The 24261-nt window shown below is 47.7% G+C and overlaps 1 protein-coding gene across 1 annotated transcript in view; it reads right to left on the reverse strand.

Moving 5' to 3' along the window:
- MAP6 (microtubule associated protein 6) overlaps window positions 1-24261 on the reverse strand; it is a 73806-nt gene that overhangs the window by 37703 nt on the left and 11842 nt on the right. The window lies entirely within an intron of this gene.

The following is a 24261-nucleotide window of genomic DNA, read 5'->3' on the forward strand; positions in this document are numbered from 1 at the left end:
GAGAAGGGATGTGTCAGGGCCTCTAATTTGCCAGGTGCCCCACAAAAACATGCTTTCATCTGTAATCCCCACAGAAGTGCTGTAAGGTGGGGCCCGTCCCCCAATTTTACAGATGAGAAGACCAAGGTCCAGAGGGGCAAGTGATTTGCTCAAGGGTACTCAGCTAGTAAATGGAGGGGCCAGAAATCAAATTCAAGAGTGAATGGCCAAGTACAGATCTGACATTTTCCTATTGTCCTATAGTAATCTGTTTCTGTATACAAAACGAAACCGAAAATTTAAAAACGACTTTTTTTCTCTTGTGTAACTATTAGAATAAAATGTGAAGCCCAATACGATGTGCAGACTAGGCAACCAGAAGGGAGGCACACTTCCGGCTGTGGTTGGGGAGCGACTGAAGGACCTCTGCTGTTTCTGCATCTGGAGGGTCAAGGCCAAACTCCTCAGCGAGACCTCAGCTCTGGCCCTGCCATGGCCCACTTCTGCAGGCCCACTGCCTCCCACTCTCGTCCCCCGAGCAGTTCATCCACACGTCTGCATTAGTCTGCACTAGTACTTTTCTCTTTCCAGAATGCTCCCCTGGGCCCTATGTTCTTTACTTGACCCCCCCCCCCCCCCCAGTGCCAACTCTGTGAAGCTATCGCTGACCTCCAGACAGGCTGAGGGCTTCCACCCCAGCTCCCACAGGGCATCCCTTCCCATCTCCACCACATCTTGAAGATGCTTCTATTTTCTCCTAGGCTGGAGGCCCCCGAGGGCAGGATCTGTAGCCCGGGCCCCGCCCAAGGCCCAGCACAAAGCAGGCGCTCAGAAAACGCGGGTTGAATGAACAGGATTGTGGGAGAATCACAGAGCAGCAAAGCTGGACAGGCACCAAGACGGTCTCACCTCATTTTACAGCCAAGGATTACATAAGGGGCAGTGGAGGCAAGCCAGGTGGAGGGGGTGTGGGTCACAGAGTGAGGCTTGACTCTGGAGGCGGCGGGAGCCACTCAAGATCTCAGAGTGGTGGAGTGATGAGATGATGTGGCTTGGGAGGCACATGGGTTGGGTGATTCAGGCCCCTTGGGGACCACGAGAGCCTGAGGAAAGGGAGAGACTGGAGGCTGCAGATTCTCGTATGTTCTTTTTGATGATGACGAATTAGAATTTACTGTCAACTCTGCTGACAGATTATTTAATTCAACTGCTGAGTGTCTGCGGCAGTTACGAGATGATTACTGCTTACCAGGGGCCTACAGGGTGCAGGGAGCTTTGCCCTCGTGATGTGATTGAGTCCTTAGCACTAGCCTTTGAGATGGGCACTATTACTGTGCAGCTTACGGAGGAGGAAACTAAGCCCAGAGAGGTGAAGTTACTGCCCGAGGCCTCAGAGAAACGGCGAGCCAGGCACTGTGTTAGCACGTGGGGATAGAGGACAAGGAGCTCACTGTCTAGTTAGGGGCCGAGGAGGAAAAGAAACAGACTGGATTCGTGTGGGATGAGCGGTGCTGGGGCAGAGAGGAGCATAGGGGGCTCAACAGGGCCAGAGTGGGGCCCCAACCACTCTTAGGGGTGATGCACGGGGTCTCATGGAGACAGTTGACAGAGAAAACACGGCACAGGTTGGAAACAGGCCTACTGTCCTGTCACTTCTGTTTTCTCTTTTTGAAGCAAAACCAGACTAGGGAAAAGCTGGGGAGAAAGGACTGAAAGCAGGACGAACACACATAGCATCACCGCCTGAGATGCAAAAACCATCTCCAGGCTGGTAGTCATGGGCCCAGGGGCTCCTGCGTGTGATTTCCCAGCAACGGGGTTAGCCCCATCCCTCTGCCTCAGGAAACTCTGGGGTCGTTAGGGGAGTCCCAGGGACCCTGAGAGAGAGGGATGGCAATCCAGCAGCAGATGACTCCACACAGGCCCACCGCGAAATTAGGTTGCTGAGAGAAACAATGTAAAGAGATAAATGAACTTGGGGGGGCTTACGGGAGGGGGGACAGGGCACCAAGGGTACCAGTTGTAGGAGAGCCAGCATCAAAGGGGGAAAGGGGGCTAGGGACTGAGACACCCCCAAACAGCCACCACTCTGCCTGGGCAGCTGGGTCGGTATGCGTGTCTGGCCGAGCAGGAAGGGGGCAGGGCGTTGCTAACAAAAGCGCACGTAATTCTGCTCTAAGACTCATCACGATAATGGCAATGGCCGTGAAAACTGCTGATGTGACGGAGAACCTTGCCAGTGCCAGGGACGGAGGGAAGTACGGTTAGGCACTATCTCATTTAATCCCCAAAGAGGCCTCTCGAGGCAGGCCGTTATTACCGTTCTCACTTTACCGCTGAGGAAATCGGAGCTGAGGGTAGTTAAATGCCGTGACCTTGGACACCAGTAAGTGAAGACGCCGAGGTCAGACAAGAATAATACAGTTAGCAGCCGCGTCCCAGGACTGAGTGGGGAACTCAGCTGCGGCAAGGAGACGAGACCGCATTCCAAAGTAAGGCGGGCTGTCAAAGGGCAGAAGTGCCAGAGCAAAGGCCGAGAAAGGTGCAGGGACAGGACACTGGTGAGAACTCCGTGCCATGAAGGGCCTGCTTTCCCTCCATGAAGGGAAGTCAAGAGAGAGGCTCAAGGACACCTGGATCTTGGGGGATGTGGCGGTGACCCTCCAGAGAAATCTAAGGTCAGAGATGGCTGGCTGGTCTGTCCAGGACCAGAGAGAGGGAGAAAGGGCTGCACTGGGGGTACTCGAGCTGCCTGCTGGTGAGGACAAGGAACGCACGACACAGTTTCCTGGAGCCAGATGGGGTCAAGAGGGCTATCTCGAGGGGCAAACATGTCTCAGCAGAAAGAAGCTGGAGGGACTATGGGATGCCCAGGGTGGAGGAAGGAGTATGGGACCCACCAGAGGGATTCACTTTTATCCCTTTTATCCCTCTCCTGGAGGGAGAGGTCCATGGTGATGAGTGGGGGCCTCTAGAGAACCCGGCAAAGCACTCCCAAGAGATGGTCCCTCCAGAAAGCCTGCTAGTCCAGAGAGCACCAGTCTCCGTGACCACACCAGTCCCAGAAGAAACTTTCTGTTCGCTTTGCTTCCTGCTCTTCACCCCTGAACCCCAACATTGGGCAGGTTGAATAGGGGGCAAGGGATAGGACAAGTGAAGTAGAAGCCCCGCCGTGGGGTTCTCCTCCAGAGCAGACCAGAGCTGCAGGAGGAGGGAAGGTAGTAACTTCAAACAGACTGACATCTTGACTATAACATGGGATGGACATTTTAATGACAGAGGACTTATATTTACTGAAATTTGCTGTACAAGTTACAGAACTTGTCCAAATTTTCAAGCAAGGGTAGAAGAACTTGTCCCATAGAATAAATGGAAAGGGGCAGTGGGAAGCAGAAATAAAGTAACCTTATAATCATGTCCTAAGAATTGCTTTCATTCAATGTAAAACATTTCAATGAATGAAAACTTACCGTATATCAAAAGCTTTAATAATTGATTTATATACTTGATCTAATTTAACCTTAAGCCAACCAACCCTTCAAGAGAGAAGCTGTTATTCCTATTTTAGAGATGAGAACATGGGGGCTCAGAGAGGTAAAGGGACCTGTCTAAAGTCCTAGAGCCCGCAAGTGGCCGTGCAGGGCCCAAACTCACAAGGACACCAAGCCTGGATCTTTCCACTGTATCTTTGCTTGGGACTCCAGCAGGGCAGCCCGTGCTGAAGAAAGTGGTTCCCAGGATAGGATTTTTTTTTTTTTTTTTTTTTGCATCCTCAAATCACAACTACATTTCTTCTGAATCCATTCTGTTCTCAGGCTGCAGTAAAGACTCCACTACAAAGGATAAAAGGCTGTGCTCTCAACAGTGACACAAAATGTATTTTTTTTTTTGAGACCGAAGAGATTGGAAAGCAGTTTATTCGATAGCTGCCATTACGTGCCTGTTTGTCAAAGGACTGAAATAAACTGCAGTGGTCGTGACTAAATACAACAACGACAAGGGCCAGATCTAGATGTGATTCAAGTTTGTAAGACACGGCTGGAGATACACTGGTGGCGGCGTTGGTGGGGCTGCATGGAGACAGGACAGTGGGACAATAATGGGAGGGAAGGTCAGCTGAGTGGGCAGAAGGATGGGGAGAGGAAAAAATCAGTGAGAGTATATCTTCTTGACACCAGAGCACAAGTCTTAATTCTTGCTCCTAAGATATATATTTGATTGTTTTACTGTCTGTTAATACATTTTTTTTATTAAGCAGGCTCCATGCCCAGCAGGGCTTGAACTCACGACCCTGAGATCAAGACCTGAGCTGAGATCAAGAGTTGGACACAACCAACTGAGCCACCCAGGCGCCTCTGTTAATGCATTTTAAGTATCCACAGCAACGAGATATCTAGAGCAAGGAAAAGACCAAGACCTACCCTCGGGAAGAATGCTTGACAAAAGCACACTGTTGGGTTTCAAACCTGTGGGTGTGTACATGTGCTGTGTAATTATAACCACTCCCACCATCACCGTTATCACCGTCTTCCTCGTGCTCTGTCTCGTCTCCCTGAAATCCACCTGCCAGAGTCAGAGAACCAGCTGGTGACTCAGGCTTACACATGTCCTACCTTCACTGGTGAGTCTCATGTCTTTGGTTTTGGGATCAGAGAGCTACTGGCCTGCCATAATGAGTCATGAAGCGCTCTCTCCTCTTGGGAAAGTTTGTGAAGGCTTGGTATGAATTCTTCTTTGACCGTTTGGTAGAATTCACCAGCATATTTGTGTTTGTAATGCGTTGTACCTAGTGCCCCGGATGTTGAGTGGAAGCGAATCTGTTTCTATAATTTTGTATCTTATCTAATTTATTATGAACATTTTATTTAAATATTTCAAAGAAGCTACTTAATATGTCATAGAATATTATAAAAGTCCAGACTGGAGGCCAAATTTCAGACTATATATACCAGGGCTTGAATTTTAGAGTTGTGACCTACTAGTCAGTCCTAAAAATAAGCTCCCTCAAATTCCTCTGGGTACCAAGTAAAATTCACTCAACTGACGCTGAACTCCAGCTTCCTACTCGTATCCTTCCTAAATTCATTGTTCAGTACAAGAGTCTATATTTTAAATACAAAACGCTTAACTTAGAAAGGCTTCCAAAAAAGGCAGTGAGTGATTTTAAGTGATTCATTAATGACAAGAATCTATTACTTTTTAAGAATAACTGTTCTTGAACTTGGAGGGCCAAACACCAGCAGAGCATTTCTTAGTAATGAAAATTCCACTGTTCCCGCCCCTGAGGCGAGGTCCTGGGATCTGTATTTGAACAGGCTCCTAGGGTGATTCCAGTATAGCTGGTTGGGGGCCAACGCCGGTGACTCTGCGGGTGAAAGGTGATGAATTGAGGAGCTAGTGTCCGCCAAGGGCCTGGCATAGCACCTGGCTCGGGGGGCACGTCCTCAGTGCCAGGGGACTAGCCTAATCTGAAGTACCTTGAGGTGGGCTCCCCCTGGAACAAATGTCATTGTGCACAGGACTGCAGGCCATCCCTGGCTATTTTTGGTCACTGTTCCACAATGTCCACTAACAGCCGTAACAAAGCATGGCCTATCAGCTGGAGCTTGGGTTCAGAGTCCCAAAGACGCCATTTACCACCTGTGGGACTCTAAGGAAGTCCCCTGCCCTTTCTAAGCCTCCGTTTCCTCACCTGGAAACCAGGGATGATGTCACCTACCTTGCTAGGGTACTGTGAGGGTTTAACGAAATGCGGTAGAAGAGTTTTTCTTAAAAAACATTTTTTTTTCACTTGAGTATAGTTGACTCAGCAGGCTACCTTCCCTTCCGGGCACCACACAGTGACTCAGCTTCTTTATCCGTGATGCCCTGCATGTCACAGGTGCAGCTGGTGGGTGCCAGCATGCGGTACCGTTGGTTGCACCCCCTGTCCTGCGCCCTTCCTTCCTGGGACTTCCTCATCTCCTAGCTGGAAGCCTGCACCTCCCACCCCCTTCATCCCTGTTGCCCATCCCGTGCCCTAGAAGTACTTTTCTTACTTGACTTGTGCCCTTTGCGCAGCCCTTGCCCACGTCCTGCCTTCGCATGGGCTCATGTAACACAGGGCCAGCAGGACCCAGCACAGATGCGCTTGCCCGGCTATGGTGAGGGATGGCTGCCGGGTGCCCCGAGCTCACAAAACGCAACCATGGAAAGCCGGGAAAGGGCACCTTCAAAGGCCGGTGACTAGAAGATTACGCGGACTGGAAGATCAGATCCAGATCCAGGCTCTGTCGTTGCTCGCTTCGAAGTGCAAACCTCAATGTGAGACCAGTGAAATTCCGTTGAAAGGGAACGTGCTTATATCCTCAGGGGCTCTGATGTATTTAGGGGGGGACGCAGGAAGGAATATCAAGGTCAGATCTAAAAGGAGATCAATGAAAAGTGATCATTTCTGCTGTCGCAGGAGACAGGCACGAGGTGTCCGGTTGCGTTACCCAGCCGGCATAGTATAATTCCATCCCGTGGATACCATCAGCAAAGGCATTTCTGGTGTATTCTGCTGAGATGGACAGCAAAGCGCGTGGGTGAGCAAATCTCTCGCCATGGCGGAATTACCTCTGTGGGCACCATACAGACATTTCTTACTGCAAGTCCATTGGTTTAATCAACAGATAATCTAAAATCATGAGACAGGCTCCTTTGACTCTTTTTACACCTATTTCCTACGAGCGCTCTGGGATCCAAACGACTAGTTCTGTCACCGTGGGAACAAGTGACTTTACCTCACTGAGCTTTCTTATTTAATTCTCACTTCAACCCTATTAACTCCATTCTATTCCCAGAAAAAAACAGGTATAGGAGGTGCCCTACCCAAGGCCACCTAGCTAGTGAGTGGTGGACCTGAACCCAGGCGGGCTTCCTCTGTGTTCTCATCCATTGCAACTCCGGGGACTTGCCCAAAGACACCAAGTTAGGTGGGCAAGATCTCTCTTTCAGATGTTCTTCTGGGTCTTTTCTTGTCCAAACATCTGTGATTATAATCCGCCAGAGGGAAGATTCGATGTGTAATACTCTGTAATTTTTGCACAAAAGGGTATAAAGAAATGCCTCTCAAAAACACTCACGAATGAAACAGGCCCATGAATTTTATATGTTCCCCCAATTTTTGGATGTAAGTCAACACATCTATCCCTCTTCTCCCTTCTTTTTTCACGGAGCAAACATCCTCCAGTGACCATTCTTTCTGCTTATGACTTTCTGTTCTACTGTTTTCTGTCTACTACTCAGAGCAGATATAGGGACCTCAGGGGTGTACATAAAAACATTTCAGATAAAGAGCAGGACTTCTCTGGGTTAGGAGAGAGTGAGAAGAGAGTGGGAAGAAGAACCTAGAACCAACCAAGAGAGCTAAGACTGGGGCAATGTCGTGGAAACTAGAGTCTCCTGTCCATCGCTTCAGCCAGCCAGCCAGCCAGCCGACAATCCCTAGGGCCTAGGATTTTAGGGCTGGTAGACATTGCAGAAATAATTTAATCCAGGATGTTAATTTTATAGATTGGGAAAGTAAAGCGGAGAGAGAGCAAGTAACTCCGTGGTAGCACTTAGCAAACCAGTGGCAGAGCTGGAACCAGTACTTCTCAGGCCTCTCACTTCCTGGTCCAGTTTTCGTTTTGTTTTGTTTCGGGGTTTTCTTTTTGCAGCGGGATAGTGGGATTATTTCTAAGCTGCTAATAGATTTTGCTATTAAAAACAACAATCGATGATATCTACACAAAACCTGATCGCTTGGAACGTCCCTTTACGTGAGCATTTCATCTGAGTTACCACCTAGATGGCATTCGAAATTATTCCATTGCGTTCTGCAAATTTCTTGATGCTTGCTCATAAATCCCCATCGCATGGGACGTGTGAAGGTAAACGATCCTTCCAGCAACTCAATCTGCCTATTTGCTCTTTATGTAAATCCTCGTATAACTTGCAATTAAACTCCCCTGCTGTGGCACATACTCTGAGCATATCTACGATTTTCCATCCGTGAGTATTTGTTGAGGGCTCACTGGACGATGCTCAGTAACTCCCTGCTTTGTTTATTCAACATAAATTCACCGCGATGCCGTCGCTAGGGGAGTGGGGTACAAGGGAGGGCAGAATGGACGAAATCCCTGCTGTCTTGGACAGCAGTGACTTACAGTCCAGGGAGCGGGGACGGACAATAAACCAATAGGTTTCTATAACATGCTGGGTGGTGGGAAGTTCTTCCTAGATTAATAAAGATGACAGAGGGTCACTTGCGCTGATATGGATGTATATGTGTGCTGTGTTACCTAGGGTCAAGGGCAGCCTCTCTGATGAAGCGACATTGGAGCAGAGACTGGAAAGAGGTGAGCCTGGTGGATGGCTGGGGAAGGAGTCCTCCAGGCTGAAAGCTAAGACCCTGAGGCAAGAAGTGTGTGTGAGGACAAAGGCCAGCCTCACTGGATTGGAGCTGATCAGGGGCAGGGGCGGTGGGGGGTGGGAGATAAGATCAGAGGAGCGAGGGTGGGTGGGGTAGGGCACTGCGCAGCCAAGTGAGAGATTGCATTTCGTTTTACGTGAGCTGCGGAGCCCCTGCAGGATTTGGGCACTCACCTCGTGCTGAGGGGCATGACTTGCCTTTTGTTTTAGGAGGTGAGGAGCAAGGATGCAGGGAGGCCCCCTAGGAGGCTGCTTGAATGATCCAGATGAAGGATGACCATGGAACGGGCTACAGTAGCCGTGTCCCTGTCACCAGGCCAGGCGGAAGAGACTCGGAGTAAAGATACTTGCCGAACGCTCCAGTCACGCCACACAGGAAGTACGTAAAAAGGCTCAGGGCGAATAAACGAGAAGATTTATTCTACCGATGTGAGAGAGGGCAGGAATGCAGGGGAGGACACGAGTTGAATCTTGCTGAACAAGAGTTCACCGAAGACGGCACCCACAGCTTTTCATGGCCCAAAGGGGGAAAGCAAACTCCACAAAGATCCCAAAGAGTGGCTGTGGTCAGAGTCCTGGAGGGTAGGGAACATTCGGGGTGGACGGCAGCCAGTGAAGCCAGACGGTGGGCGGCCAGGCCTGCGACACTGAGGAGCCCTGACTCACGTTTCTCCAGTCCCCATGCCGAGAGCCAGGCCAGGCGGGCCCAAGCAGGACAAAGGCTTGGCCCTCAAGAGCTTCTGAGCTGGTTTCCGTAGAAGGGAATGTGCGGGGCGGGTGCTGGGGACCAATGCCCGGGACATGAGTCCCTTTGTCAGGGCGCATGTCTTTTCCTTTTCTATGGCTCTCCCCCACGTTTCTCCCTCTCCCCCATGGGCAGGGTGGTGGCGGGGCCTGTAAGGCTGGTAGTCAGGGTTGTTGCTGCCGCCCTTCTTACTAGAAGGCACTAGAGTGCCTTCACTCACTAGGTTTGGGCTCTCAGACCACAGGGAAACTTGGGCTCTTTAGAGGAGCATGGATTGATTAAGAGAAATGCTAACACTTCCCAAAATATTGTGCAGGGAAAGTTCTCCCTTTTAATGAGGGTTTCAGGGCTATTAAAACTGTATTTGTCGTTTGTAATCTTGTAGCTCTAAAGAGACGCCCTTTCATTAGTCTTTCAGCGAGCCTTCTCACACCAAATCACTAATGAGGCAATTACCCACATAATAATTACTGCGTAATTACTGGGGGCGGGGAGTGGGAAGGAAAATGTGGAGCAAAATCAGCAGCCACGATTTGGGTTGTTATGTCAGAGATCTGAAAAGAATTATCTCTGGGAAAGTCAGCAACGGGAAAGTTTTTTGGTTCATAAAATGAGATGTGTCATCAGGGTTTTATAAAAGTAAATAGCGAGAAGCATGCCTTTGAACCCCGCCCTGGGGTTCCAGCACCTTCTCGGAGGCAGTCTTGGCCGGGAAAGCATGGGGACTCTGAGATCACAGCCGCTGAAGGCCCATCCACACCTTCCTTCCCACGAAGCCGGGGGCAGGTGCCTGATGACGCCTGAGCCTCACTTCGTGAAAGCAGGACGGGAACGATGTACCTCGTGGGTCTTCTGTGACGACCGAACACATCCACCCCAAGGTCACACGAGCGTGCTCACAAGGCCGTGCCCTCCTCTTTGACCACTTTCAGTCACCCTCGGTTCCTACGGCATCTGTCTGCCAGAAACCCAATTAGGCAAGGCTGGAGGGCTTAGCAATTATTCAATAATTCTTACCCGTCTATTTTCCCTTGAAAGTGCCAAAATCACTTCTGGTTAGGCAGTCGGTTCGTATTTTTAGAAACGTGAGGTAAAAATAGAAACGCATGCGGATAAACATGGAATTCGAAATGGCACAGCTGCACTGGAGGCCGGGCCGGGAGGGGAGGCTGCTGGCAGAGGGACGCCTGGCTCCTCGGCTGCGCTCATCCTGAGGCCCGGGAACGTCGGCAGCGTTAGCCTCCCCGCGCAGCTGGCCTCTAGAGCCGCCGGAGGCCGGGCGTCGGGCTCTCTCCTGCTGCGTGTGTGTAACACCTGGCTGGGCAGACACGCGGCGAGGCAACGCAAACACAATTCTGGCCCAGGGGGCTGACCTGTCTGAGGGACGGCGGGTGCAAGTTACCGCTGTAATAAGTACATAGAACCCTCTTTACAGATGCATAGGACTTTCTCCTCTAGATTCTAGAATGTGCCTCGCATTGTGTGTCCGGGCATTGTGTGTCTCCAACTTCAGGGTTCCTAAGGCTCTCCTCAGCTGGGAGTGGGGCGCTCGTGAAAATGCAGCCTCCTGGGCCTCACCCTCGCAGTGTGATTCTGGGTCCCAGAACAAACACCACGGTTCCCATACTGGTCCGCGCACTGCGCACGGCCAAACACTGAGGTATTTACTTGATCTGCATAACAACTTTGCGATAGAAACAGAACAGACATTATTCAGAGGGTTTAAACAATTGGCCCAGGGTGGGCAACTTGCCAAGGAGGGGTAGGAGCTTGGACACCCCCCACCCCCGCCCTGCTGAAAAGCCATTTCTTCCATTAAGCCTTTGTCAGAATAAGTATTCTCGAAATAATCTCTTCCCCTTAACACTGAAAGTGTGCTGTTTTGTTACTTACAGCCTTCCACTTAATGCAATGCTACAATTAAGCACCTGCCTTGCCTCTGTGTTAAGCCTGTCTTTTTCTTCCGGTGTTTTGGCATCTGGGGACGCAGCTCCCCACCCCCACCCGGGCTAGCCATTCCTAGGGGTAGTAAACGTGCCTTTCATATGCAAACCCCACCGAGCCGCTGCCCAGACCGCAAACACCGCCTTTATTGGGCTCTCACACTGGGGCCCTCTCCTCCCGCCCCAACCCTCCCAGGGCTAGGCACCAGACAGCTATGGAAGGCCTCTGTGCCCCAGAGGCCACCGAACTATTCAAACGAGTCAGTCCTACACCTGCTTCCCCTGCCTGACGCACTTCTTCCTCGGAAAACCACAAGGAAGGCTCTTGCCCACGTGTCCCCTTCCTCCTTGATGTCCAGACCAACCCTGGTGCTTCCCCATGTGGCCTGGCACGGCGCCGTGTAGGCTGCCCCTCCTCCAGAGAATGAACGATCGGCGGTCATCTCTTGGTCTGGTGCCTTACCAGGCCCGAATAAAAGTGAAGCCTGCATTTTTAAAGCGGTCTCCCGTCCTCAACTAGAAGTGACCTGAGGACAAATGCTTTCGCTCTGAACAACTATTAAATTAATTCACTATAGGTTTCGCTGTGGGTGTTCAAAAAATATTTGTTGAGTTGATTTTAAAAGTCAAGTTTAGATCTATCGGTGATTTTGTTCCCTTCGGGGGTTAGAATTTGTAGTCCATTTTTAAGCTGTTCCCAAACGTCTGTTGTTTCTCCCAAGCCAAGTGTAAAAGGGAATGGGGGGCCATGTGGAGTGTTGGGTTACCACGGGCTCCCTTCAATCCTGCAAGAAAAGCGTTTACTGACACTGAGAGGAACAAGAGGCAGTTGCAGCCTTCTCGTTTGCCATGAAAACGGACGGTACTGACGCACAGATAAACACCGTGGTCTGCTCACAGGCCCCCAGAAGTGGGCTTCAGAGCAGGAAATGGAAGAATCGCAATCTTTCTGGACTCCTGGCCCCGTGCTCTCTCCTGTCTCACAAGCGACCTGCAGCTCCATCTTTCTGTTTTCTTGCCCACATGTTTCACATCCCGTCGCACAGAACACTGCCTCGTAGATAAATACTTAAAAGGACAGAAATATTTAAAAGGGTGGAAACACATCGAATAAAGTAAGCTCAGCTACTCACAGTGTCTTGAACGGGCCCACTTTGGAGAATTCCTGAGACACACTGATCGAAGTGGCCCCGGGGTCTCACCGGCGGGGTTGCACATTTAAGCAGGTGAGATTCACTTTGCCCTCAAAGGCGACTGGTCACCGTGAGGTGCGGCACCTGCCCCTGGGGCACAGGTGCTCAAGTGCTCTTGGGGTGAGGAGCGTGACAGGCCCAAGGAAATGAAGGAGAGATAATCCAGATACACATCTCCTACCCCATCGTATCACATTCTAGGGGCAATACAGCATTTTAAAGCTTAATGCTCTTTTCAGAAGTATCTAAGCAAAACAATTCCTTATTCTTTTCTCCCTGCTGGGAGTATTTTCTTTTTCTTTATACACAGGCTTTAGCAATGTGGCTTAAATACATAAGAAATACCCAATTCAAAACTAAAACGGCCCTGCTGGCTATCATGGCGCCACGGCATCCACTCGGGAATATCCATTTTAGATCCATTTGTCACTTTGGCCTCAGCCATCAGTTTTTTTTTTTTTTTAAAGATTTTATTTATTTATTCAACAGAGATAGAGACAGCCAGCGAGAGAGGGAACACAAGCAGGGGGAGTGGGAGAGGAAGAAGCAGGCTCACAGCGGAGGAGCCTGATGTGGGGCTCGATCCCAGAACGCCGGGACCACGCCCTGAGCCGAAGGCAGACGCCCAACCATTGTGCCACCCAGGCGCCCCCAGCCATCAGTTTTTAACCAGGCAGATCTGGGATGTGAATGCAGCTGGCACCTCACTCCAAATCCCGTGCTTTTTTTCCCTCAAAGCTAAATTTCGAAGCTAAATTACTCAAAAGAACTTCTTGGAAAGCAAAATACAGAACTGGAAATGCACGATTTCAACCTTATAAAAATACGAAGAGAGAAAAAGATGAACTAACACCCAAATTACAGCATCTGCATATGAGTGGTGGGATGTGAGGTGACTGCCATTGTCATTTTTATTTGTTTACAAATTGTACTTAAAAAAAACCAACGACTAAATTTCCTAGTAAAGGAGGGAGGGAAGGAAGAAGGGGGGAGGGAAAGAGGAGGGAGGAAGGGGAGAGAGAAATACTCGTCTTCAGACAGCCTTGAGTGACCGTCCTGAGCACAGCTGTGCATGTCAGAGCTGTTTGCAGTTTCCCTCTGGGTGCCTGGCTGTGCTCAGACCCCAGCCTTGCTCTCACAGCTGACCACCTCCCCCTCCCCTGAACACACACAAGTCTGTCACTTTCGGTTCCACTTGATTTCCACTCTCCCCTCTGGCTGGTGGCCATGGAATCCTCTTGGCAACCTCCGTACGGGTTCCCATGGATACCCCCGATTCCCAGACAGGCGGCTGCTTAGAGCAGATGGCCGTTGGCACTGGGCGGGGAACAGGCTGAGAGGACATCTGAGTTATCCAGTACCCTGCATCCTTCTGCTCACCCCCATCCCAACACACTGTGTGCACGTACACACACACACACACACACACACACACACACACACCCCTTTCCCTAGATCCTGCTTGCTTCTGGCCTTGACAAGGAACTCATGACATTTCAAATATAACAAATACTACAACACCCATTGCTAACATTTATTGAGCACCTACTATCTGGTGGACGATGACCTACAGAGTGCTTTGCACAGAAAGGGAAGGAAATAATTTACCAGGACAGTTTAAAGAGTTCAGTTTTTCTGACCCAATTCACACATGATTATTTGGGCCAAGTCTTTTTGGGATGAGTGTGGACCGTTGATGTACATATGGACGATCTCTGAAACATACGGAGATTTCCGCTTCTGGGCCAAACCTTAGAAATTCACATTCAGAAGGTCTGGGCAGGACCTAGGAGTCTGGGGTGGGGCTGAGGAATCGGCACCTTAAATACGCACTCCATGTGATTCCAGGGCAGGTGGTCTGGGCCTCTTGAGAGAAAGCCTGCCCTAGCTCAGGGGTTCAGACTGTAGGGCGCCTGGCCAGTTTTTTTTTTTTTTTAAAGATTTTATTTATTTATTTGACAGAGAGAGACAGCCAGCGAGAGCGGGAACACAAGCAGGGGGAGTGGGAGAGGAAGAAGCAGGCTCCTAGTGGAGGAGCCTGATGTGGGGCTTGAACCCAGAAAGCTGGGATCACGCCCTGAGCCGAAGGCAGATGCTTAACCACTGTGCTACCCAGGCGCCCCTGGCCAGTTTTGTTAAAATGCAGTGCGACTCAGTATGTCCGAGGTAGCATCTGAGGTTCTGCATACCTGATTCACTCCCAAGGGCGGGTGATGGGGCAGGTGCATGGCCCACACTTTGAGTAACAAGAACCTAGATGGTCAGCCTCTCAGACACTAGTTCAGACGACACTTACCTGCTGAAAGCCCATTAGGTAAGTCAAAGGACGTCGCAATTATTCAGTGGTTTGGTTCAGAGAATGAAGCACGCTGACCCCACTTCCTGCCCGTGCACTCCCTAAACAGGACTCCATCCAACACGCCCACTGGCACAGGAGTCCTTGACACCGTGTCAGCAGCACCCAGATTTCCAGTCACAGCCCCGCCATTCCCTGGCGGGAAGTCTATGCCTGGGCCTCCCATACCATCCCTGCTTCCTGTGTTTGGTTTTGTTTCTCACACCTCAGGCCTTTGCACATGCTGTCCTGGGTGTCCGGAATACTTCCCTGACCACTGGACCTCCACGATCGGGCACCTTGCTGACCACCACAGCATCACGGCCTGCCCCGCTTCCCGCCTTGGCCCTCTCCAAACCTCTCACCTCCCAGATGCCAGAAGGTCTCCTGAGAATGCAATCCAATCGCTCATTCTCTTGTTTAACATCTTTCAGTGGTTCCCTGGAGCTTTCGGGAGAAGGGGTCCACAAGACCCTTCATGAATGAACTCTGCCCTACTTCTCTGGCCTTCCCCTACTTTCTACCCATGTTCCTCAGAAGCCCTGGGATCTCCCTTCCCTCATTCTGTTCCATCTGCCTGAGATGCCTCCCTCCAGTGTACGCAGCAGACTTCTACTCAGCCCTCAGAACCCTGCTCAAACATCAGTCCTTCAGAAGATTTCTCCGTCCTTCAGATTTCCATCTCTATTTTAGATGTCAGTCGTGTGCTGGAGCCAGCTCATACTGTCTTCAGAGAGCAGGGATTTAATTTTTTTTTTAATAAAGATTTATTTATTTATTTATTTATTTATTTGACAGAGATAGAGACAGCCAGCGAGAGAGGGAACACAAGCAGGGGGAGTGGGACAGGAAGAAGCAGGCTCATAGAGGAAGAGCCTGATGTGGGGCTCGATCCCATAACGCTGGGATCACGCCCTGAGCCGAAGGCAGACGCTTAACCGCTGTGCCACCCAGGCGCCCCAGGCATTTGATTTTCTGAGCCAGTTGTTAAGCACAGCCACCATAAAAAATGTAATTATATAAATATAAATTAAAATATATCAAAAATAAAGGTAACAAATGCTCAAAACATCACTTTCTAATTATTTTACCACATGTCACCATCACCTATGCTCTTGAGGTGACTTGGGTCTATCACACCAACCGGATGGGAACGCCACATACTGGCGGCTTCGCACAGTTCCTCCCAGCTCCGTGGGAGGGGCGGCGCGTGGCAGCTTGGAATCGGCCACGGCGGGAGTACCGCCACCAGGTCGGCCACGGCGGGAGTACCGCCACCAGGGATATCAGCAAATGCTGCAAACCAGCCCTCGGCTTATTGTTTTCTTGGCTGTTCAGACTTAAGAAAGGAACGGGGCACAATGTTCATGGTGCACATTACACTTAAAAGCGTGTCGTATCTGTAGCTGTGACCTTGTGGGCAGCGCAACAAAACTGCGCAACTATTTTTCCAGTTCTCAAAACGATTATCGGATTGAGCGAAGGTGCTCACAGCATTCGCTAATGAGTGAAGTTGTGACACGTCTTCAGGCACCGTCACTGCTTCCCTTTCACCTTCTCCTCGATACAAACAAAAATATCAGTCAACATTTATGTCAGAACAACACTCACGTGCCAGTAACTTGAGTGCCTTCTTTGTTGAATCTAAGAATGGATGGGTGGATGATGGCAAAAGCAGCTCCTCCCCAGGAGGATTCTAGATAGGACGGGTTTATATTTTCAACACCCTGGAAAACCAGAATTCCTAACTGTAAGAATGACTATTTGACTATACACTTATTTTCTGTCTTTGAGGACCCTCCCAAGACCCCTACGCTGTCCCGAGCTTTCCTCCCAGCTTGTTCTGGAAGTGCATGGAAGTGCAGAGCATGAGTACCCAGGCCCTTGTCCCCCAGTCTCCCACTGGTGGCCTTGGCAAGTACCTCCCAGGCTCTGGTTTCCAACAGTGTCCAAACTATTATTATAAAAAGGGGCAGTGTGATCTAGGGAGAGGGAGAAACAGGCTTTAGGTGTTCTATTCAGGGGTGTAAATGATGCCTTCAGGTATTTGCTGTGTAACACTGGAAAAGGCATCCAACCTCTCTGAGCCTCAGATAACAGTACCTACAGGACAGAGTTGGGAAGACAGGATAAAATGTACCCAAAGCTGTTCCTATTATTTCTACTGCCACAACGGCTACGGCTGCCAGTAATACTTGGGATACTTTCATTATGTGCTGGGTACTCATCCGAGCAGTTTACATTATAGTAGGTTCCCCACAGGCAACAACAGGGCCAGAAGATAGTGGAGTGATATTTTTAAAGTGCTAAGAGAAAACTAATGTCTACCTAGAATTCTTCCCTCAGCTAGCTGTCACTAAAGTATGAGGGCGAGATAAAGATATTTTAGACGAAGGGCAGACTTCCAGAAAGCAAGAGAGGGATTCAAAAAGTAGTGGTGAGCAAAATATTACTGAATACTGAAGCGACTCTAAATAAACATTGGACATAAAACTTTTATCACTAATTATTTCTAAATTAGAGGACTTACAAAGCAAAGCTGAGCTAAACTATAAGACGAGAACATGGAAGCTGGAGGGGCGATCAGAGGTAAAGTTGGACCCACTTGAAACCGTAAGTCAGGGGCGCCTGGGTGGCACAGCGGTTAAGCGTCTGCCTTCGGCTCAGGGCGTGATCCCGGCGTTATGGGATCGAGCCCCACATCAGGCTCCTCCGCTATGACCCTGCTTCTTCCTCTCCCACTCCCCCGGCTTGTGTTCCCTCTCTCGCTGGCTGTCTCTCTCTCTGTCGAATAAATAAAAAATAAAATCTTTAAAAAAAAAAAAAAGAAACCGTAAGTCAGATCTACAGATTAAAAAATAAGGATAGCCACCAAAAAACCAACCACCCAACAAAAAACTGGAAATAGAATGCATAACTTCTACACAGAAGGGAAAGANGAGAAAGAGAAATATTTAATCAACTCAATAAATGGCTGAAATGGATCAAAGAAGGAACAAAGGAAAATCAAGGTGAATAGAAAATCCAAGAAATTTCTGAAAAAAGAATATTAGAATTAACAATGGGATTGATCACGTGTACAGACACCAGGTAAAATATACAGCAGTCAATGTCCCTATACATCACCCACAACCAGTTAGGAAAGGGAACAAAAAAAAATCTCACTCACAATAGCCACAGAATCTAGAAAATGTCTAGGAAAGAGCAAAGAGAAAAGACTTTTCGAAGGACATAAAAGAAGACCTCCGTATTCAGAATGACATATCTTGTTTATACACAGAAAGACTCAAAATTACACAAATGTCAAGTTTCAGATTAACCTGTAATTTTAACCCAAGTCGAATCCAAATCTCAAGAGTAATTTTTGTAGTCGTTGAAAACCAAGTCCAAAATAAATATGGGAGGGTAAATGTCTAAGTAAGACCAAGACAACTCTGAAAAAACAGCCAAGAGAGAGACTTGCCCCGTTAAAAATCAAAACACATTGGGGCGCCTGGGTGGCACAGCGGTTAAGCGTCTGCCTTCGGCTCAGGGCGTGATCCCGGTGTTCTGGGATCTATGAGCCTGCTTCTTCCTCTCCCACTCCCCCTGCCTGTGTTCCCTCTCTCGCTGGCTGTCTCTATCTCTGTTGAATAAATAATAAAATCTTAAAAAAAAAAATCAAAACACATCACAGGGCCATTATAATTAGGTTAAGTGTAGTATTTGTTAGGAATGTACAAATCGGTCAATGCAACAAAGTAGAGAACCCCAAAACGGACCCACACAAGTAAGGGGACTTGCTATCAGAGAGAGGGAACTCTTTAAGTCAGTGGGAATGAATGGCCTGTCAAACAAACGAATCTGGGATCGTTGGCTTTCCACATAGAAGAACATGGAAATATATCCCTACCTCACAATCGTATCCATGAAAACGCGTTCCAGATATACTATAAACCTCAGTGCGAAAAATAAACCTTGAACCTGTCAGAAGAAAATGTAAAAGACTGTGTCTATTGCTTTGGGAGTGAAGTCTTTCTGAAATTAGAAATAAAATGCACAAACCACACAGGCAAGGACTGAACGTAGCGAATACATTAAAATGAAGAATTTCCATGTGACAAAGACCCTGTGTAAATGGAGGGGAAAGCCAAGCCGCAGAAAAGAGGATTAGTCGTCAGTATCAGTGTAGGTCAATAAAAATGAGGTCACACGTCATAGGACTCCAGGCACGGGGTGAGAACGTGCAGGCCACAGAAGAGGAATTGCAGGTTTTGAGAAACACACAGAAAGCTTCTGAATTTCACTGAAAAGCAGGGAAATATGAATTAAACAATGACCATTTTCACACCATGAAATGGGGAAAATTTTAAATGCTGACATAAGAAAAAAGGATACTTTTTACACAATTAGCTGAAGTATCAATGAGTCCAGCCAGTAAAAGGAGCAATTTTCCAATACCTAGTAAAATGTGTATAACTTAAGATCCAACAATTTCACTTCTAACTCTTAAATATATTCACAGAGAGACACGGATAAGGATACTCACTGCAGCATCATTTTTGATAGTTAAAAATTAAGAAAACCTAATGTAAATAGAGTAAGATTAATAAGTGATATATTCAATGCTGGCAGGTTATAAAGCCATTGAAAAGAAGGAATTATAAATAAGTGGGTGTTTATGCCGGCTTGTTTGTATTTTTTCAGGATATATGATGTTGGGTGAAAAAAATAAAGCCGCAGAATGATACATAGTGTTAGATGTCATCTGAGTAAACACAGGGACGCCTGGCAGGCTCAGTTGGTGGAACATGTGACTGGGGTCTTGGGTCGTGAGTTCAAGCCCCACATTGGGTGTAGAGATTATTAAAAAAATAAATACATAAAAAACCTTTTTAAAAAGTCATCAAATACTATGTAAAAAAATAAACACACACATATAGTAATGCCTTTTGTAGTTTATGGATAAAGAGATATGCACCCCAAAGTCATGAGCGGTAGCCTCCTGGGGGCAGCGGGCAGAGCAGGATGGGTCTGGATCGGGTGGGCAGAGAGAACTTTACTATGAAAGAAAAAAATGTTTTGACACAAAAAAACACTGTAAGTAAGTATAATAAAATGTTAATTTTTAAAATTCTGGGTAGTAAGAATATGGGTGTTACACTATTCATTGTAGTGTATTTTTTAAAGTCCTAAGGAAAAAAAAAGAAAAGAGAAAATGCTTTGAAGATTTCTCAGACAAGGTAGCGTCTGATGTTTAGGAGGGAATGAGAGCAGTACCAAGTGGCCACGAGCTAACCCTTCAATGTCACCAGAGTTTCCCGTCACAGTCGTGCTCTCTCCTCTGCCCTGCGCTCTCTACAGCAAGCCTCAGGACAGGGCACTTCGGCATCGTGCGCTTGGGTGTTTAAGGGGATCTTGGAATGTGGTTCCTTAGCCGGGATGGCCTCCAGAGGGGACTGGGCCAACTCATTAGTGACTGGCCAGGAAATGAAGCCAGAAGGAGGGGCTCAAGCCAGTCGCACAGGAGGCCCGGCAGGCATCAAGGCTCACCTTCACCCCCCAGGGCTCAGCTCAAAAACCACCTCCTCAGACGACCGCTGCAGCTCCTGGTCTAGGTGAGGCCTGTCGGCTCCCATTAAATGCTCTCCTAGCACTTTCTACTTTGCCTGCCTAAAATTCAACACAGTTGTATTTAATAATCAGCAGCTGGAATGCATGCTTAACACCGTATCTGTCAGTCTACTGCTCCCTCCGTGGTGAACGGCATCTATCTGGTTCAGAGCTCTAATCTGACTTAGTTCGCAGCCTGTCCCCTGAGTGACCAATCTGTCTAACTGGTGTGCAGTCAGATTCCATGTTTGTTTTTGAGTATTCATATTTCAAATGTCGACTGCAAGGACCTAACGATTTATAAAACATGCATATATCCATGCAACCTATGACAGGTATACTATTGCCCCACTTCCTTGAAGAGGAAATTCAGGCTCAGAGACTTGAGATAACTTCACCAGGGTTACGCAAGTACTAAATGGAAAGGCTGGGATTCGAGCTCCTGTTTGTCTGATGCCAATTCTTTTGGTTGATCCACTGCACCATGGCTATCAGATCAGTAGCTGTGGTTACTAATTTCCCTTATGTTCTTCACTTTTTCTTCAGTACCTTCCCCCTTCTATCACCCCCAGCCCTCAAGACCTTGCTTAGTTAAAAGCATCCACGCGGGGCGCCTGGGTGGCACAGCGGTTAAGCGTCTGCCTTCGGCTCAGGGCGTGATCCCGGCGTTATGGGATCGAGCCCCACATCAGGCTCCTCTGCAATGAGCCTGCTTCTTTCTCTCCCACTCCCCCGGCTTGTGTTCCCTCTCTCGCTGGCTGTCTCTATCTCTGTCGAATAAATAAAATAAAATCTTTAAAAAAATAAAAGCATCCATGCTTCTGCCGAGGCATCATCTCCTCCTGCCTCCTCCTCCCTTTTCCATCATCATCATCATCATCATCATCATCATCATCTTCATCATCATACTTCTCCCTACTATCAAAGTAGGAACAGACACAGAGTAAATCAGGATGTGCCAAACTGCGGACCTCGCAGTCACCTCCCCAGAGCCTAGCTAAGTGTCTTATTCAGAGGAAGTACTCAACAAATATGAATTGAATTGAATTGATTTATTAACAAAGTCATGCTCTTTATCCAAATTCCTCCATCTAGCTAGAGATTAAGGTAGCATTTATGAAGTATCACCTTCCGAGAAATGGAGACTGGGCTGGGACTCGTATGATGTGCGAAAAGGCTCCCCAGAGAATGGTGTGAAAAGATTAGATTCTCAGCAGCTGGAATCACTGAGACTCTCTCCAGTTCACAGCCCGCCCTTGGAGTCATGCCGGAACAGAGCATATTTGAGTTGTCACCACAATCCTCCCACGGTAGAGGTCTCTTCTGTGCTTTTCCTAGGTGCTTAATCCTAAGCAAGGGAATTTGTCGCCATGCACCTTTTATAGCACTTATTCCTTATCTATTTTTTTTTCCCCAAGAGTCTTGTTCCAGCTCCCAGGAGAACCCCACATGAAATGGTCATAGCAGCCAGAGACTGATATGATTTCACAATGGTGACTCCTGTACCTTGTATCCTTGGTTGCTAAGAGAGACGGGTTGGTTACCCATTATATATGAAGACAAAGAGACTCTCTCACACATATATCAGTGCCCTGTTGCTTCTCAGTTGTAAGGAAACAAGAGAGTGACTATGTCACTTGGGAGGAATAAATGATGTACTTAATAAGGAACAGTCAGATCAAGTCTTCTCAGGCACTCTGGTCAGAAGGTTATTTGACACTTAAATACAGAGTCTGAAACTTGATAGCATGGTGTTCTGTCCTCAATAATACAGATCAGAGGGAGCGTGGGTGGCTCAGTCAGCTAAGCGGCCAACATTGATTTTAACTCAGGTCATGATCTCAGGGTCCTGGGATCGAGACCTGGGTCACATTGGGCTCCACGCTCAGTGGGGAGTCTGCTTGAGGATTCTCTCCCTTTCCATCCACCCCTCCCCCTGCTCGCATGCTCTCTCTCTCTTTCTCAAATAAATAAATAAATCTTTAAAAAAATGATAACACAGATCAGGGATTGGCAAACTGTAGTCCATGAGCCAAAACTGGCCCTCTACCGGGTTCTATTCAGCCATAAGCTAAGAAAGGTTTTTGTTCTGCTATGAGCCTGCTTCTTCCTCTCCCACTCCCCCTGCTTGTGTTCCCTCTCTCGCTGGCTGTCTCTATCTCTGTCGAATAAATAAATAAAATCTTAAAAAAAAAAAGAAAAAAAAAGAAAGGTTTTTGTAGATAAATATTTGTAATCAATATGATGAATGGGACCACTAATTTTGAACCTCATTTCAGCAAATGTTATTCCCCTAAAAAAAATTCATTCTTTCTCATTAGTAGACCTATATTACAAGATATTGTATTCAATTATTATTATTATATTTTGAATTTCAACACGAAAACTTTTGGGAAATTTGTTCTTTCTTGTTATATAACATATAAGGGCTGGCCGAGCCTAAAATATATATTATCTATCCCTTTACAGAAAGTTTACTGATCACTGCTCTAGACCTTTCCCTACTCATCTCCTGCTATGTCACTCCTCACACTTGGAACACTTGTCATGTCTGAATATCTGTGATTCCCCAAATGCATATCCAGCTCTCCATGCTCCAGCTGTCCCTTCTGCCTGGAATGTGCCACCTCCCTGCCTGCCTGATTGTTTTGCCTACTGAAATCAGACTGATCCTTCAAGATCCAGCTCAGATGCTACCCTCCCTTCTGAAGTCTTCTCTGATCCTTCAAGTCAGACTCAAAAATAGACACAGAAAATCTTTTATTTGAGCATTTCATGGTTCTCTTCCCAGAAATTCAGAATGTGTGCACACAGAAGGGCAAAATTACCTCTTTATATTAGCTGAGTGGTACTCAAACCCACTTAGGATGATGATAATGAGAACAGCTGCCTTTCACTGAGTGCTTACTATGCGTTGGGTACTATGCTAAGTAGTGTACATACATCACTCTTCATTTGTTCAATTAATATCTATTAAGCATCTTCAAAAACCATGCACTGAGCTTGGTGCTGGGAATACAATGGTAAATCAGACAGGTGAGAAGGGCACTTGGGTGGCTCAGTTGGTTAAGTGTCTGCCTTCAGCTCAGGTCATGATCCCAGGGTCCTGCGATCGAGCCCCATGTTGAGCCCTACGTCAAGCCCCCTGTTCGGCTCCCAGCTCAGCAGGGAGTCTGCTTCTTCCTCTCCCTCAGCCCCTCTCCCTGGTCGTGTGCTCGCATGTTCTCTCTCTCTCTCTCTCAAATAAATAAATACATACATACATAAATAAAATCTTAAAAAAAAAGACGGGCAAGAGAGTCATAAGTCACAAACTTAATGGAATATTTAGTCTTTCAACACTTTTCAAGGTAGATGTTATTGATTCTATCCTACCACTGAGGAAACAAAATCAGGAAAGAGAGGTTAAGTAACTTGCCCAAAGTCATATAGTTAACAAGTGAGCAGAATCTGAACACGAGTCCCAAGATAAAACTAGACATCTGAGAGGAGCTGAAATTACTAGTAAGCATTGCACCCTTAAGTGGCCTCCTTGGTTCTTAGCTCACCGTTAAAGACCTGCAGGAACTGCAGGAAGGAATATTTAGCTCCTAACCTCTTGCCTTCCCCGTGGAACTAACTCCACGCTTTTGACACGCTGCACAGGTACGCCTCCTTCAGGAAGTGGTCCCTGCTTCAGAGGCAGAGCCCCCCTTTCCTCTACATCCCCTCAAGATCTTGTCCATATTTCTACTACTGCACATATTACTATAATACTCTAATTTTCTTAATATGTTTCTCTCGCTAGAGCTCTTTTTAGGACAGGTAATATGTGCAATTCATTTCTGTATCCCCGGGTCCTAGCATAGTGCCTGATGCAAGATGTGACAGATGTTTGCTGAGTGAATAACTGAATACTTTCATTGGTAACCGACTCTATTCCATTCTCCCAATGATAACAATAAACGTGGCCAGCACTTAAGTGCAATGAGTGTGCACTGGGGGAAAGTGTTATCTCCCCCCATCTTCATCATGACTCTGAAGTCACTACTGGGCAAT

Source organism: Ursus maritimus, unplaced genomic scaffold (assembly GCF_017311325.1).
Source record: "Ursus maritimus isolate PB19 unplaced genomic scaffold, ASM1731132v1 scaffold_16, whole genome shotgun sequence".
Taxonomy (NCBI): Eukaryota; Metazoa; Chordata; class Mammalia; order Carnivora; family Ursidae; genus Ursus; species Ursus maritimus.